The sequence below is a fragment of the Pinus tabuliformis genome, chromosome 6 (genome assembly GCF_031772625.1).
Source record: "Pinus tabuliformis cultivar Carrire ecotype Pingquan chromosome 6, CPIR1, whole genome shotgun sequence".
NCBI lineage: Eukaryota > Viridiplantae > Streptophyta > Pinopsida > Pinales > Pinaceae > Pinus > Pinus tabuliformis.
Window position 1 is genome coordinate 1,859,337,839 of NC_142292.1, and position 15,985 is coordinate 1,859,353,823.

The window sequence follows — 15,985 nt, forward strand, 5'->3', positions numbered from 1 at the left end:
AAAGCTTTAAAACATATAACAGGTAGACTACCACTTGTATATATAGGGTGAAGGTAAAACAACCAAAAATGATGTTAAGGTTCTTATGTGAAACTACAACACAATGATTTTAATTGAGCATCAAATGATGAATAGATTAAATTTTCATTTTTCCTTTATTATTTGCATCCTTTCTTCTATCAGTTAAATATAAGCATTGAATTTGACCCAAAGTACAAATTCAAGAGACCAAAGTTTATGTACATTTCTATGTATGATACGTATGAAAATGATATGTATGAAACAAGAATATAGAAGTTAATGAAAAAAAGATGCATAATATTTGCAGAATATGAGTGAAACAAGGAGTTTGCTCATGTAGGCTCATTCAAAGATGGCTTCCACAAAGAGAAAAAGGTGATAGGATGACTCTTCCAACACAAATAAATATACCCATCCTCCAAATGCATCTCCCAATTTGAATCATGTTTACGAAAAATGGCTCTTGCACAATGAATTATTTTGTCACTAGGGATATGACACACAAATCCCCCTTCCCTAACTCTAGTGACCCACTTCAATTGGCTCTCTTTTCTCTCCATACGAGAAGCACCATCATATCCTACATTATTAACTAACCCCATGCCAACCTCGCCTTCAACCATACACCTCTCCTTGCACTCTTTCCCCTTCAAACATACATTGTTGGAATCCAATAATATTCATAGATGATCTACAAAGTTCTTAAATATTTCTATGAAATCAAGAGATGAATGGTCTATATCATTATCAATCAAGAAAAATACTTGGGGATTTAGGTCCTTTATGAATTTGATGAACTTGTCATGAGGGTGAACTTATGTTAATTGATTGTCTTTTACTTCATTTTTGTCCAATCCCTCTCCTAAGAGTTGATGAAGACGAAATTATGCACATATAGCTAATTCCTTGTATTCTTTGACCCCTAGGGATTTCACTAGTAAGGGAATCTAGGGGTTGTGCAATGACATTCACTTTCATATCAAGATTCAAAGTCTTTTCATACCTCTTTAAATGGTTAGGGAAGTCATTGGAAGGAGTGCTAGCTTAAAAGGGTTCCCCAAGAGTGTCTAATATGATAGTTAGCCTTTGGAGACTAGGAGGCCCAGGTGGTCTTCTAGCCAATTCCTCCATGAATGTGGGCCATTGTATTCCATGAACAGATTTATTGGTCTTGTCTTCAAAGGATTCGAGAAAATATTTATTGGCTATGGTGTACAACAACTAATACCATGGACTTACCTCATGAAACTTGATGAGAGGTGAATCTCGAGCAAGGAAGAGATGTGTTGGGATGCATGATCTCAGCAATGAAAAATCTCAGCCCATGTGCTGCAAGCCTATGGTTTTCATCACCTGAGATTGATGCAAGATCATGGAAGACCCATATGAGATGTTGAATGCGAACAATTTTATTGTTGGTTATAACCACTACACAAGAGTTTAGTAGTTGTTCAACCCATATCGATTCATTGGGAAGATTAGGTGGACTATTATAGCATCCACCTTATCTTCCTTTGATTTTTCTATTGCTAATGATGTCATTATTTTTGTTGTTGTTTCCTCTGGCATCCAAATGTAATTGATTGTCTGATTCTTCTCCATGCATAGAACTTAATTTTTGGGGCCAAGCAGTGGTTTCCATGACCCAAACTCTCTCCTGTGTGGGGAGAGGCTGCATTTTTTTCAAAGACATTCCAGAGTTTTCCTTTAGTAGATTCACCTGAGACTCTAACTATTTTTCTCTTCTTGGTTATCTTGTAGAATCCTCCACATCATTTTATATTCAACAAAGAAACAAATTAATCATTTTTGGTTTTATGGGCAAATGAAGTTACACAAAACACTCAGTTAATTGGTATAAATTCCAAACATAATGAGAAAAGGAGCAGTGCATCATTCTATACCATGTGTTCTACCAAATAAAATGGTAAAAATATTGGAGGAAAGCTCTCTTCTTTACAATTCATTTTAAGAAGAATAAAATGATATTCAATTCCTTATATTATATTTTAAGAAATCCATTTACATTCCAATTTCGAAGTACCTCCACATAAAGAGATATAACATTTCAAGTTTCCACATACATCATAGAAATTCAGGATGATACTTCCATAAACAAGAAAATGAATTAGACCCAGACAAATCACATACTTGTGAAAAGAAAAGGTATGCAAATAATTGGTTATCTTGCACAAATAAAAAAGTTTCATTGTTTTATCTGTGGATCATGTAGCCAATACCCACTCATTGAAAGAATTGAACGCAAGACGGTTAAACTGAATAAATAGGAATACACTTTATCAAAAAAAAAAAAACCTCAACCAAACAAAACTCATACTGTAATAAAAAAAAAATACCTCAACCAAACAAAACTCATACTGCAATAGAAACAAGAAAATAAACCTTATTGATATGTGCATGAATTGAAAGAGCAATGAGAACAATCTCACAAGAAGGAAAGTGCGAGAGAAAATCAAATTGTACACTCTATATTATATTAGGTATATAGAAGAGTATAAAATTGGTGGATAGAAATATCTTATGAGTTAGGAGAGTGATAATATTTCACCCACCTCGTTGTAATAAACTTGCATATTTCACCAAAATTTCTAGGGGAAGATGCATTAGGTCTTTTCCAATCAAAATTTGTGAGGGATGCACATTTTCTGAAAAATTCCTAGAACTTGTACTTGACCAGAGGAATTTTACTTCCTCTGGACACTAAAGATCATGGCATATTGGGACATGTTACCCACCCACAAGTATGGGTAACCATAGGAGAATTTTTTCTTCTATGATGCAATTTTCCAGCTAGTTCTCATACATTATTTATTATGTTGTCTTTTTCTTTCCATATGTTTTCACAAGATATCTACAACTTGATATTTTTAGATTGTAACTTAGCTGATATGATTGTTATTAAGTTCCCAAGGTTTTATTTTTCTATGGTGACATTTTATTTGTTTTGTTTTTACAAGTCATATGGCCACATAGTGGCCATTATCACCCAACTAAAGAAAACTTGTTCGAGTTTCTTGCTTTTCTGGGGAAAATTGACATTGACATAGCTGATGTTGAGGTATATGTCATATAAATCCTTTATAGTCTACTTTAGTTTATATTCCAGTGTTCATCGTATTTCATGTCTTATACTCTGCATTATATCTTCTTTCATTTCAGAAGAGGAACTCAATATTGATGATCAAAAGCAGGAATTGAAGAAAGAGGAGAAAAGTAACATTGGAGCAACAAATGCAGAAAGAGAGAGAGAGAAGAGAACTGGTCTAGTGATACCCGTAAAAATAATATCTCGCATGAGACACACACATAGAGACTGATGATCAAGTCTTCAGAGTTGGTGAGTTCACCTACAATGCCTTGACAACGTAATGATAATGTTTTGAAGTGATGAAATAATATTTCATATGTAAATTGCAGTCCAACCAATATTAAGTTGGAAACTCGTATTGTAATACTTAACATTTCATATAATATAGTTTATGTGGTTGAAATTATTTATAGTTGCACTTGATATTATTTATTATTCTAATTAACATATGTAACTTTTTGTTTTCATATTAGATGAACACCCACATTGTATGACATTTTTCTAATTTAGTCGCAAAATTATACTAATTAAATTATGTTGATTAATAATCAATACATAGAATCAATCTAAAACTAATAAATTAGTAGTTTATATTGATTAATGATGAACACAAATAAACTGAATATATGACTAAATTAGGCATTTAAAGTAAATGAAATGAATATAAACTACTAAAGTATTCGTTTATATAATGAATATGATACTACAAAAAAATATAAATGACTATTACAAATTATAAATTTGTGATTACAAAGGACTACTAAATTTTGCATATATACAGCTATTAGTAGCTAATTTACAGTATCTTATAATACGACCAAAATTTAGTCATATTCCTTTGGTCATTAATTGGTTTCAAGCGATGACTAAAATTTGCATATATATGACTATTAGTATCTAATTTACAGTATCTTATAACATGACAAACATTTTGGTCATATTATTTTGGTCATTAATTGGTTTTCTCGGGTCATCATATAGTAATATATTATGTTGTATATTTGGTCATAATTGTGGCAATTAACAACAATAAATCAATAACAAAATTAATGACTAAATATACTACTAGACGATAAAATTGAGATAACCAATTAATGAATAAGCTAAAAACGACTAAAATTTGATCGCGTTATAAGATATTGTAAATTATCTACTACTAGTCATCGACTGAAAAATGGTCATTTATATGCGAAAATTAGTTGCTTTTTTAGTAACTAATTAGCCATTTTGTATTAGTGATACTTTCCTTTGATTAGAAGAGTTTTGAAAGCAATGGTTATTTCTTCTTGCATTAAAACAACACTAATTCCATTTCCTAAGGCATCACATTCCACAATAAACGTTTTTGTGAAGTCAGGCGTAGCTAAGACCAGTGTTTGGCACATTGCCTCTTTAAGATGTTCAAAGGCCTTTGTTGCTTTTGGAGTCCAAGAAAATGCATCTTTATTTAGTAATGTTGTTAGATGTGCTACTATTCTCCCATAATTCTTAACAAACTTGCGATAATACCATGTCAACCCGAGAAATCCTCGTAGATGCTTTATGGATATGGGGATTCTCCATTCCTTAATGGCTTTAATTTTGTTAGGGTCTACCTTAACACCTTCATGAGATACAATATGACCCAAATATTCCACCTTTTGTACTCCAAAGAAACATTTGGAGGTTTTTGCATATAATTGTTCCTCCTCCAATAGTTTGAACACCTTGTCAACATGTTGAACACGATCCTTCTAAGACTTGTTGTAGATTAGTATATCATCAAAAAATACTAACACAAATTTTCTAAGGAAGGGTTTGAAAATGGAATTCATCAAACCTTTAAATGTAGAAGGTGCACTGGTAAGGCCAAAATGCATGACCAAAAACTCATAATGACCCTCATGAGTTCTAAATGTCATTTTCAGAATGTCTTTAGTCTTCATTCGAATTTGATGATATCCTGAATGAAGATCCAACTTGGTGAAATAAATTGATCCATGCAATTCATCCAATAATTCATCAATGATAGGAATGGGAAATTTATCTTTAATAGTGAGCTTGTCGAGCTCCCTATAATTTGAACACATGCACCATGATCCATCCTACTTGTGCACCAATACTATTGGACTAGAGAAATAACTTTGACTATGTTGAATTATACCAACCTCTAGAATTTCTGCAACCATACGTTCAATTTCACTATTTTGGACATAGGGATATATGTAAGGCCTGATGTTTGGAGGAACACTTCTTGGGATCAAATGAATAACATGATAATGATCACGAATAGGTGGGAGGCCTTTACGAGTCTCAAATACCTTGGAGTGATTGTCTAAGACATTTTGGAGATCTAGAGAAATAGATGACTTCGATGTGGGAACCTCTAGCGAACATAATTATGCAATTATTCCTAGTTGTTATTTCTTTAGAAGCTTTGTCATGGCGTTAGAGATGATTAGCTTTCCCTATTTCCCTGTGATACCCCTTAATTCAACTTCCTTTCCTTCCAAAAAAAAATCAAGAAAAGTTCTTGAAAATTAAAAGTTGTCATACCCAAAGATTGTAGCCATTGGACTCCTAGTACAACATCAATACCATCCATTGGAATGGAAAGAATTGGACTATTCAATACATACTCTCCCATGGATAGCTTGATATTATGCCACTTTCCAGAGAAATTTATGGTTCCTCCATTTGCAACCATCACTTGACACCCTGGTGCTGGATATAGGAATCAATTCAATTCCTTGGCTATCTTAAAATGATTAAAATTATGGGTACCGCGCAAATCAATCAACACTATTACCTTTTCTTCTTGATATGTCCTTCTATCTTTAGAGTTTGAGGAGTGATAATTCCGGCCAATGCAATACAAGATATGGTTGGATTCATTTCTTCTTTCTCTAGGGTTTGTTATTGGTGTATATCCTCTTGTTTTGATGTTTCTTGTTCCTTTTCTTCCTCCTCTTCACAATCTATGTAAAATAATTTCTTCTCAGCACACTTATGACCTTTAGTGTAATTTCCATCACAACTGTAACAAAGCCCTTTTGCTCTTTTTTCTTCCAATTGTTGTGGTGTCAACCTTGTAGGTTATTGAAGGCTAGGGGCAACAACACTTCCATCTTTATAGTTGTGAGTGGTAGGCTTCCTTGTTGCCATAATTTTTCTTTCAATTTTTCCTTCCAACTTGAATGCCTTCAATGAATCAGGTTCCCAAAGGTGAACCTCATGTTGGATGTTATCCCTTAAAGTCCCTATGAATACATCAATCCTTTTCTCCTCTGGAATATCTTTTACTCTTATATTCAATTTTTGGATGTCCTCAATGTGCTAGACCATTGAACCCTTTTGTTTGAGATTTATCAATTGGCTAAAAAAGTTATTTCTTTTTGTATCCTCATAATTTTCTATCATTTCTTCCATTAAAAATTCGCAAGTGACAATTTGTTTGCAATAGAAAAGCCATCGATACAATATAAACTGGTTTTGTTCCAAATATAAAGTTGCAATGCATACCTTTTGCGTGTTTTGCACATTATGGAGATCGAAATATTGCTCCATCTGTAGTATCCATGTTACGGGATACTTTCCATCAAAATTCCTCATATCGATATTTGGAACATGATGGGTCTTCAATCCAATGTTAGATTCTATGAAATCACGATTAACGTTTCTTTTGTTCTCATCACGAGTTTCCTTTACTACCCTTTCACCATTAGTAAGCATTTCTTGTAGAAACTTTGTCAAATCTATCTTCAAATCTTCCATGTTGCCTTTACATTTTGGTTCTATACCATCCATCTCAGCTTCTATGCCATCCATCTTATCTTCCATTACATTCTTTAAACCATCCTTCTTAGCTTCAGTTACTTTTTGTTAGAGCGAAATTTGTTGCACTTGGTCTCGTAATATCATGTTGCATTTCTTCCTCTTCTTCAAGTGTCATAGTAGAGATTTTGGGTTGCTTACTAGGTGCTACCATTTTCTTTCTTCAGGTCATAAATGAATGATAATTATGCTTCACAATGCCCTTTGAAACACTTCAAACTACATTCTCAAACAAATCTTATGCCAATTTTTAAAACAACTACGCACCTTATTTTTCCTTTGTATGAACTCGATCTTGAAACGACTATAACTTTATAATTTTAAAACTCCAAGTTCTAAAATTTTGGCCTTTGATAGCCCTCTCAGTCCTATTTCCTGCCCCACTAGTCTGATCACGATTGGATTCTCCAAGAAATAGTTATTCCCAATCTCCCACAATGACCTGATTATAGACTCGTTCAGTAGAGAGAACTCATATGACGTGCCACGTGTCACGGTTTCAACCTTCGGGCCTAAAAACGATACCCAACAAACTAAAGTCTGTACTCTTTCTATCACTTTTTATGACATTTGAACCTGATGTTCAGTGAGAAAGTTATAACAATTTTCCCAAAGTGACCTGTTTGAGATCAAATTCGTGAGCCTGCAAAAACCTTAATTTCCTCAGTTCATATCTCTGAAAATATTGTGAGACAAGATTTGAAATTCGATCATGAGGTTCACCATGATTTTGAATCAAATGGGTTTTAATTTCAGCATCTGAATCTTCGTATAAAATATGTTATAGAGAAAATTCCACGATGACCTGTTTGAAGCAGCAAAACCCTAAAATCCAAAGCTTCGATACCAATTATTATGCAACCAGCTCTCAAAATAGAAGAAAGAGATAGATAAACGACTTAAAAAGTAGCCTCTTCGAGGGAAAACCTCCTTTACATTAAATAAATGAACAATTCTTGGATGATACAAATGACAAGGCCTCCTTTCTATATATAAGAGTCTATGGGGTCACAATATAATCAAAGCCAACATAACAATAATAATGTAAGGGCACAACAATAACAATAGTGGGCTTCTATGGGGTACAATAATAACAAGATGACAAAAAAATGGGCACAAAAATAACAATAAGGGGCTGCAATGACAATAATAACAAGGGGATACACTAGTATTATAGGGACCTAACACAATGATTAGAAAAATCTCTTAGTTTTCATTTGAAAATTAAGTGGAATCTAAAATAAAAATCTTATGCATCATGCATTACATATAGGGATTTGATTTTTATTGGAAAAGTGAAGTTATAGAGATTGATTGTTGCATCACTTGTTTGTTACATTGTTGATTGATTTATTCTTCCCCTACCTAGTTAGGCCTTTCATTATTAAAAAGAAAATGAAAAGAGTTATTTTTGTCATATTTGTTGCATCATAGATGTGTTTAGGTGAAATTGAATTTTCAGCCTTGAAACTAAAACCTAATCAAAGATAAACAATAAAATTTATTGAATCAACCTAAGGAGCATTGGTAACATTAACGCGTGAAATTGAATTTTCAGCCTTGAAACTAAAACCTAATCAAAGATAAACAATAAAATTTATTGAATCAACCTAAGGAGCATTGGTAACATTAACGTAAACATTTAGAGGTCTAAGTTAAAGACATGTTCCAACATCGTTAAGCATAGGAGTTGTCATTGTTTTCTAGCATTGTATCATGGGGTGAAATCTCGTTCCACGTATGTGAGTCTACAAGACCATACTCCATATACCTTCGGGTATATTGGTGGTGCTCCATGCACGTAAATTATATGGGAACACTCTCATCGAGCGATTACACATTTGATGGCACTAGTACGAACTGCACTCCCACATACCATCGATTATATTTTGGGAGTCCCATATAGGTTGCTATACATCCATAGGTAATTGCTCCAGCTGCCTTGTATACCATGATACAACGAACACAACATTCGGGGAGATTGTCTGCATGTACGTTAAGTCCTTGTTTCACCAATGTGTATATTGCAGTTCGCAGTTGCTTGGTAAACCTTTATGCCTAGTTACCCATTTGTTTTTCTATGTCTTTAATTTCTAAAATCAATTAATTGACTACGAAACAACATCCTCCTTGTGGAAAAATTCCGTAATAGATCTTAGGTTGAGACTAATGGCAACAGTTCTTAAGTCTACCAATCAAGGAAACCCCTCTGATGGGAATCCTAGTCCTTTTACTTCTTTTGGAAATGTTGGTGCTCCTTATATGGCAACGTTGCCTTTTATCGGATTTACCATTGGTTTTCTAGTTTTATTTTTTTCGACCCCTATGGTTCTGAATGTATAAATAGTTTCCCAACCAGGTTCTCCTCTACCTGAACGACATCAACCTCATGTTGGTCCTAAATTTGACCCTTTTCCTTCTTCAACTATTGTTTGTCCATCCCTTTCTTCCTCTTCACCTGGTGAAACTCTTGATTCTACTAACCAGGAAGCTAATAAGAAGAAGAAAAGGACAAAGAAGAAGAAGCAAAATAAGTAGAGGGGAAACCAAGCAACCATCGCTACATATGCAGCTAGAATGGAAAAGTATTTCAATCAACCCTGCAAAGTTAAATTCCCTTTCATTTTATGTTAGGGTGACCACATTCTTAGAGATTGTCCTAGTATTCCCAAGGTATTAGAAGTGTGGTGCATAGGCTCACATCAGCCTTTGTCGTCAGCTTCTGGAGATCATGCTAGTGACAAACCCTTAACTAGAAATAGTAAGGTCCATGGGAAAAGGGTAAAGTAAAATTTCCCTGTAATTTATGTGAAAGGAATCATCCTATTTACCTTTGTCCTTATATGGATGAAGTCTCAAAAGTGTTGGAAAACCTTAAAACTTCTCAGCCATGACTTCTAGTTGGTTAATGTAATATTTCTCGCAATTGTTGCCCCGTGGAAATGGTATGATTCCTCTATTTATTTTCTTAGTTAATATTATGTTTTTCAACAATTTTATCTTTAGTTTGGTATAATTCAGGAAGAAATGATAATGAAAGTCAGTTAATGGTATTTTCATTAATTTAACTATTTTAGATACCATAGAGCTTTAATTTAAGTAAATTGGTGTGCAGAATGATCTGATTAACAATTGTTGTTCCCTCGGACGAATGCAGAGTGTTTAAGCATGAATAGATCATTACCTTATTTATGGAAAAGTTAGCTCAAGGCACGCACATGATCGAGAAGGATAGTTGAAGGAGATGTTAATTAATATTCAAGGATCTTATAGTTAGGATGAGAAATCTTGAGAAACTTTCGATTCTTACTCTTGCTCCATTATTAGTATTTTGATGTACTATATATGACTAAAGTAGGGAGGAAATAAAGATGGAACTTCACTTCTTCTACTTTACTATGAAATTATGAAAAAAAAATCAATCTTGAAGTTCTACAGATTATTTTGTAAATCATTTTGATATTAATGAAATCACTAAAGACTTTGTTTTAGCTTTCTTGCATTGAATTTCCTCAAGGTAGTGCTTCCGGAGACCTTGGTCCCAATGCCTGGAGGATTTGTTGTCTGTTCTATATCATTACCATCTGGTTATTCACTATATAGATATCGGTTATGTTATTAGTTGTTCCTTTTTCATAGAAGATGATTGATTGAACTTTATGCTTTATAATTTTATTGTATATTTCTTGAAATTGTTGATTAAATCGTGCGAATTAATTACATAAGCTTAGAGGTTTGATTATGTGAATTTTGTGAATTACTTCGGAAAATCTAGATTTCAAAATAGTAGTATGAATTAAGTAATTTCCCTTATGAATGTAATTTGTTGAGATAATTCTGAAATATATAAAGTGATTTGTGAGCTAGAATAGATCTCTTTTATGAATATTGAAACTCTAGCAGTAGGAAATAACACATTTGTTGTTATGAACAATTTACTTCTATAATGATTGGATAAGATTTAGTATTTCCCGTGATTCTTTCATAGAAATAGACTCATACATCCTTATGATTTAGAATTCTATCCTTGCATAGATTGTGCCAACAACCTTGAAATAACAGATGAATCCCAGGTTGATAGAATTAATGAAGGTAGGATTAAGTTGATTTCTAGGAGTCATCTTAGTGCCCAACATTTTGGCGTCGTTGCCAGGGAGGTTGTCAAAATAGTGATAGATTGTGTCTCTGAGAGGACTGGGTATTGAAGACAGAAGGTAAGAACCTACGCACACAACAAGCAAAAAGCTTTTGCCTAGCACCCACTTTCAGTTGATACATTGAGGCTATGTAAGTGTGCATGACTAGGAAGAAAGATAGGAATCAAGTAGCAGTAGAACAGAAACCATTACCAAAGACTACAAAAACCCAGGGACAGGTGAACCTTGGGAGATTGGCCTTTATAGAAAAAATATGAATCTCAAGCATCCGTAGCACCTCGAACAACATCTGGGAAGGGATATACCATAATCCCTCAAGCAATAGAATCACCAACTGCAACCCATGCTAAGATTTAGAGTAAAACTGAAGGAGCAAAAATACGAGATGCTAAGACAAATCCACGATTATCAAAATTTGGATCCCCTGTGATTCTGGTTGAAAGAAAAACATCTGAAATTCCAAGTTTAAGTAGTGCAATAAAGTCCCCTCGAGAATCAAATAGTAACCATAATCTTCCTGCTCAAATAATACCCCCTGATCACGAAATCCTTGAAAATTATTGGCAAATTTTCGATCAGATGGAAAACCAACCACAACAAGCCCAGATATCAACACTAGAATACCCTATAGTCAACCCAGTGGAAAATTCTCTAATGAAATCCATTCCATTACAAAATATCCCGACTTTTCATGGGATGACTTCAGAGGATCTTGATGCCTTCTTGTTCAAATTTGATATTTTGTCCAAAGGATATGATTATACCACTAATCCTTAGATATTGAAATTGTTTCTTTCCACTTTGAAGGGATCATATTTACAGTGGTTTATGGGTTAATGAGGAGGCACTATACATTCTTGGGATGTGATGAAAAATGATTTTCTCACAAAGTATCATGATTATTATCGATACAGGGATCTAAAAGATGAAATTTTCAAAATGACCGCAAATGATAGTGAAACCTTAGAAGACTATATTGAGATATTTCACTACAACTTGTAGAGATAACCCTATGCTACCTTAGCAAAATAAGTAATGAAATCCACTCTAATAAAAGGCATGAAAGATGAGTGGATAGAAACACTGAATTTAATGGGACAGGGTGATATTTCTTAGGAGGAATATGATAACATTGTTAAATTGTGTATCAGGTGTTCACGTGGCACCACACGAACCAAATCTAGAGTATGGGATCCCCTCACCCAAATCAATAAAACTTTGGGTGGAGGTGTAATGCGAATAGAAATTGGTAACCTTTTAGAAGATTTTAAGACTAACATTTTGGGCACACTTACTACACAGTTAGATTTTTTGCAGGCCAAACAAAAACAAGTTGAAGCAGAATGAGCATTAGCCATATTTTTTCCATGTTGAAAGAAACACAGTCAAAGGGAGTGTTCCCTGGATATGGTTCAAACATGTGCTTATGCACTAAAGATCATTCGAAGAATCAATGTCCGTCACTTCTAGGATTAAAAGTTGTGTTTAAAGAAGCTGAGGAGGAAACATAACCAACATATCTTATGGCTCAACATTGACAATGTCAAGATTGTCCTTGAGGTATGATGTAATATCCCTCTTTGTTTTATTCTGGCTAGTATGTTCAACAACAGAATCTTGGAACTGCATGGCAGGGACAACCATCCTTTAAGTCCACCTGGAAATCCCAACCATATCCCACATATCCTTGGCCAAATCAATCATTCGTTGGACCTATATGGCCAAACTCATAATTTCCTACCCAATTGTTGTAGAATCTGACTAATAATCCCTACCCCTCACAATGGACTAATACATCTGCGTAAAATCCAATATGGCCTCAAAATTGGCAGCGCCTAGTGGGACTGGTTAATCCACCTATAGGGATGATCCCTCAACCTCAACCTACGCTGCAAGCTCCATTTCAGTTTCCTCCAAATCCTCAACCCTCGATGCATCCTTAGTTTTCAACTCAGCCAAATCCTAATCCTAATAATAGACCTGTCTAGTATGTACAAATCATTGAAAATCCGGACTATGAAATAAATCCCCTAGAATGTAATGAGCTTCGATTAAGGTTAGGACATGTCATTTCTCCTGAAGAAAATAAGACCGATCAAGAACAGGAAAATGATAAAGAAAAACAAACTGTAACAAACCCTTCGACTGTGATTATTTTAGAAACAGAACCGATAGGAGACACAATTGAATGACAAAACTCTGATAAAGTTATAATTGCTTCTCCTCCATTCCCTAAAAGACTTACGATAGCTAAACTAGCCATCTATCCCGATTTTGATCTTGTAGGGGAATTGAAAAAATTGTGTATAAAAATCCCACTCCTCCAGGCCATACGAGACATTCCAATTTACGCTAAAATGATCAAATAATTATGTGGAAAAAATCCTGGGAGGAAATCAAAAGATCCATTGACAATTCACGTTGTAGGAACACTATCTGATCTTATTTTAGGTAAACAAGTACCTGTCAAATATGAAGACCCAAGAAATCCTGTAGTAACTATTCAAATACAAGGCTGCACCTTTCTGAACACATTGGTAGACCTAGGAGCAGCTATTAATATTCTAACTTATGAGACCTGTAATATTCGGGGTATTACGGTCTTAAGACCAACCTCAACCCTGTTAGAATTAGCTGACAGATCGGTGGTTAAGCTTGAAGGTACTTTGGAAGATATTACTGTCTTTGTAGACTCTTGGGAATATCCATGGATTTCCTAGTTATTAACCCAAGGAATATACTAGATGCCCATCCTTTGATATTAGGAAGACCATGGTTAGCAACGAAAGATGCATATATAGGATGTCAAACAGGCAGCATGATGATTACCAAGGGAGACACTGTTAAAAATATTATTTTGTATCCTCCTACTAAACCAAGTTTTCCTATTACAAGCCTCCAGTTACACCCACAGAGAAATCTAGAAGAAAATATGCATTCTCCTCTTATGTTAGATGAGGCCCTTAGACTTAGAAATCAAATAGAAGATGATGTAATTAGTAGCTTTATTAATGAACCAACTGTTATAAAAAATCCAACATGCCAAATGCTAAAAGCTATACTCGATAATGAAGCACAAGGAGACCCCTTAGAGAATTCAAACGATAATCACATTCCCACAACAATTGTCCATAATAGTATGCCAATCAATATTGAACTAGGAAAAACCCTCAATATTAATGCCAATCTGGAAAATCAGCAGTGACATAAATTAATCCAAATTCTCCATAAATATAAACAAGCTTTTGCTTGGGAATATTTGGATATGAAAGGCATCGATCCGCAGTTGTGCACCCATCGTATTTATCTTGAGAAATATGCTCGTACTATTCGACAACCCCAGAGGAGGTTAAATCCACACCTCAGGGATATTGTGAAATGGGAATTACAGAAATTGCTAGATGTAAACTTTATATACCCCATCTCAGACAGCCAGTGGGTCTCCCCGTTAGTAGTCATCCCTAAGAAAAATGGGAAATGGAGAATTTGTGTAGATTATAGAGAGCTCAACAAGGCTACCCAGAAGAACCATTTCCCCTTCCCTTCATAGATCAAGTCCTTGATACTTTAGCTGGGAATAAATTTTTCTCCTTCCTAGATGGTTTCAGTGGCTATAATCAAATTTAGATTGCTTCAGAAGATCAAGACAAAACTACATTTACCTACCCCTGGGGTACATTCGCATACAAAGTTTTACCTTTTGGATTATGTAACGTTCCAGCTACGTTCCACAGAGCAATCTTGAGTATCTTTTTTTATTTGATTAATGAAGGACTCGAATTGTATATGGATGACTTCACTCCATACGGTGATGAATTTGACCAAGCTTTAACAAATTTGGAAAAAGTGCTTAAACGATGTACTAAAACCAGATTATGTCTAAGCAACGAAAAATGCCATATGATGATGACTGAAGGCGTATTTTTAGGAAATTATATCTTTACTGTAGGAATTCAAGTTGATTCGATGAAAATCGAAGTATTCCTTAAATTACCAACACCCTGCACAAAAATTGAGGTACGTAGTTTCTTTGGTTATGCAGGATATTACCGTAGATTTATAGAACATTTTTCAAAATAGTTGCACCTTTGTATACTTTATTAGAGAATATTGAATTCGAATGGACTAATAAATGTGACATTGCCTTTGCAGATCTCAAGAAATTGGTTTCAACAACACCAATGTTAAGAGGATCAAACTGGGAATTACCTTTCCACTTATCCTCAGATGCATCAGATGCAACCATAGGCGTCATTCTTGGACAAGAAGAAGACAATAAACCTTATGTTATTTATTACATTAGCAAAAATCTTACTCCTGTCGAATTAAACTATACAGTGACAGAGAAAGAATTTCTAGTTATTATATATGCTATTAATAAATTATGACATTATATAACAGGATATCTAGTTTTTTTGTATACTGATCACTCTGCTATTAGATATTTAGCTAATAAACCAATTACTAATGGTCGAGTGACTTGATGGTTATTTTTATTACAGGAATTTGATATCACCATCAAAGATTGACCAAGAAAAGAGAACCTTGTTGCAGATTTCTTGTCTCGAGTACCTAAAATAAATGATTCTTTATCAGTAGATGACTAGTTCCTGGACAAGCATCTATTCACTGTGACAATAAAAACACCTTGGTACACTAATGTGGAAAATTACTTAACAGTAGGAAAATTTCCAGCACATTTGTCACCATGAGAAAGGAAATTAATTATTCAGCGCAACACACTCTTCTCCTAGATCGGTGGTTATATTTTTTATAGTGGCTCTGATCTACAAATTCGTAGATGCATTCAAGAAGATGAAATTTATGATATCCTAAAATCCTTCCATGATGAACCCTGTGGCAAACACTTTGCACACCGCAGGAC

The 15,985-nt window shown here is 34.3% G+C and overlaps 1 pseudogene; it reads right to left on the reverse strand.

The window, feature by feature from the left end:
- Positions 1-353: 353 nt before the first annotated feature.
- Positions 354-15,355, reverse strand: LOC149266505 (protein NODULATION SIGNALING PATHWAY 1-like; annotated as a pseudogene).
- Between the last annotated feature and the right edge of the window lie 630 nt (positions 15,356-15,985).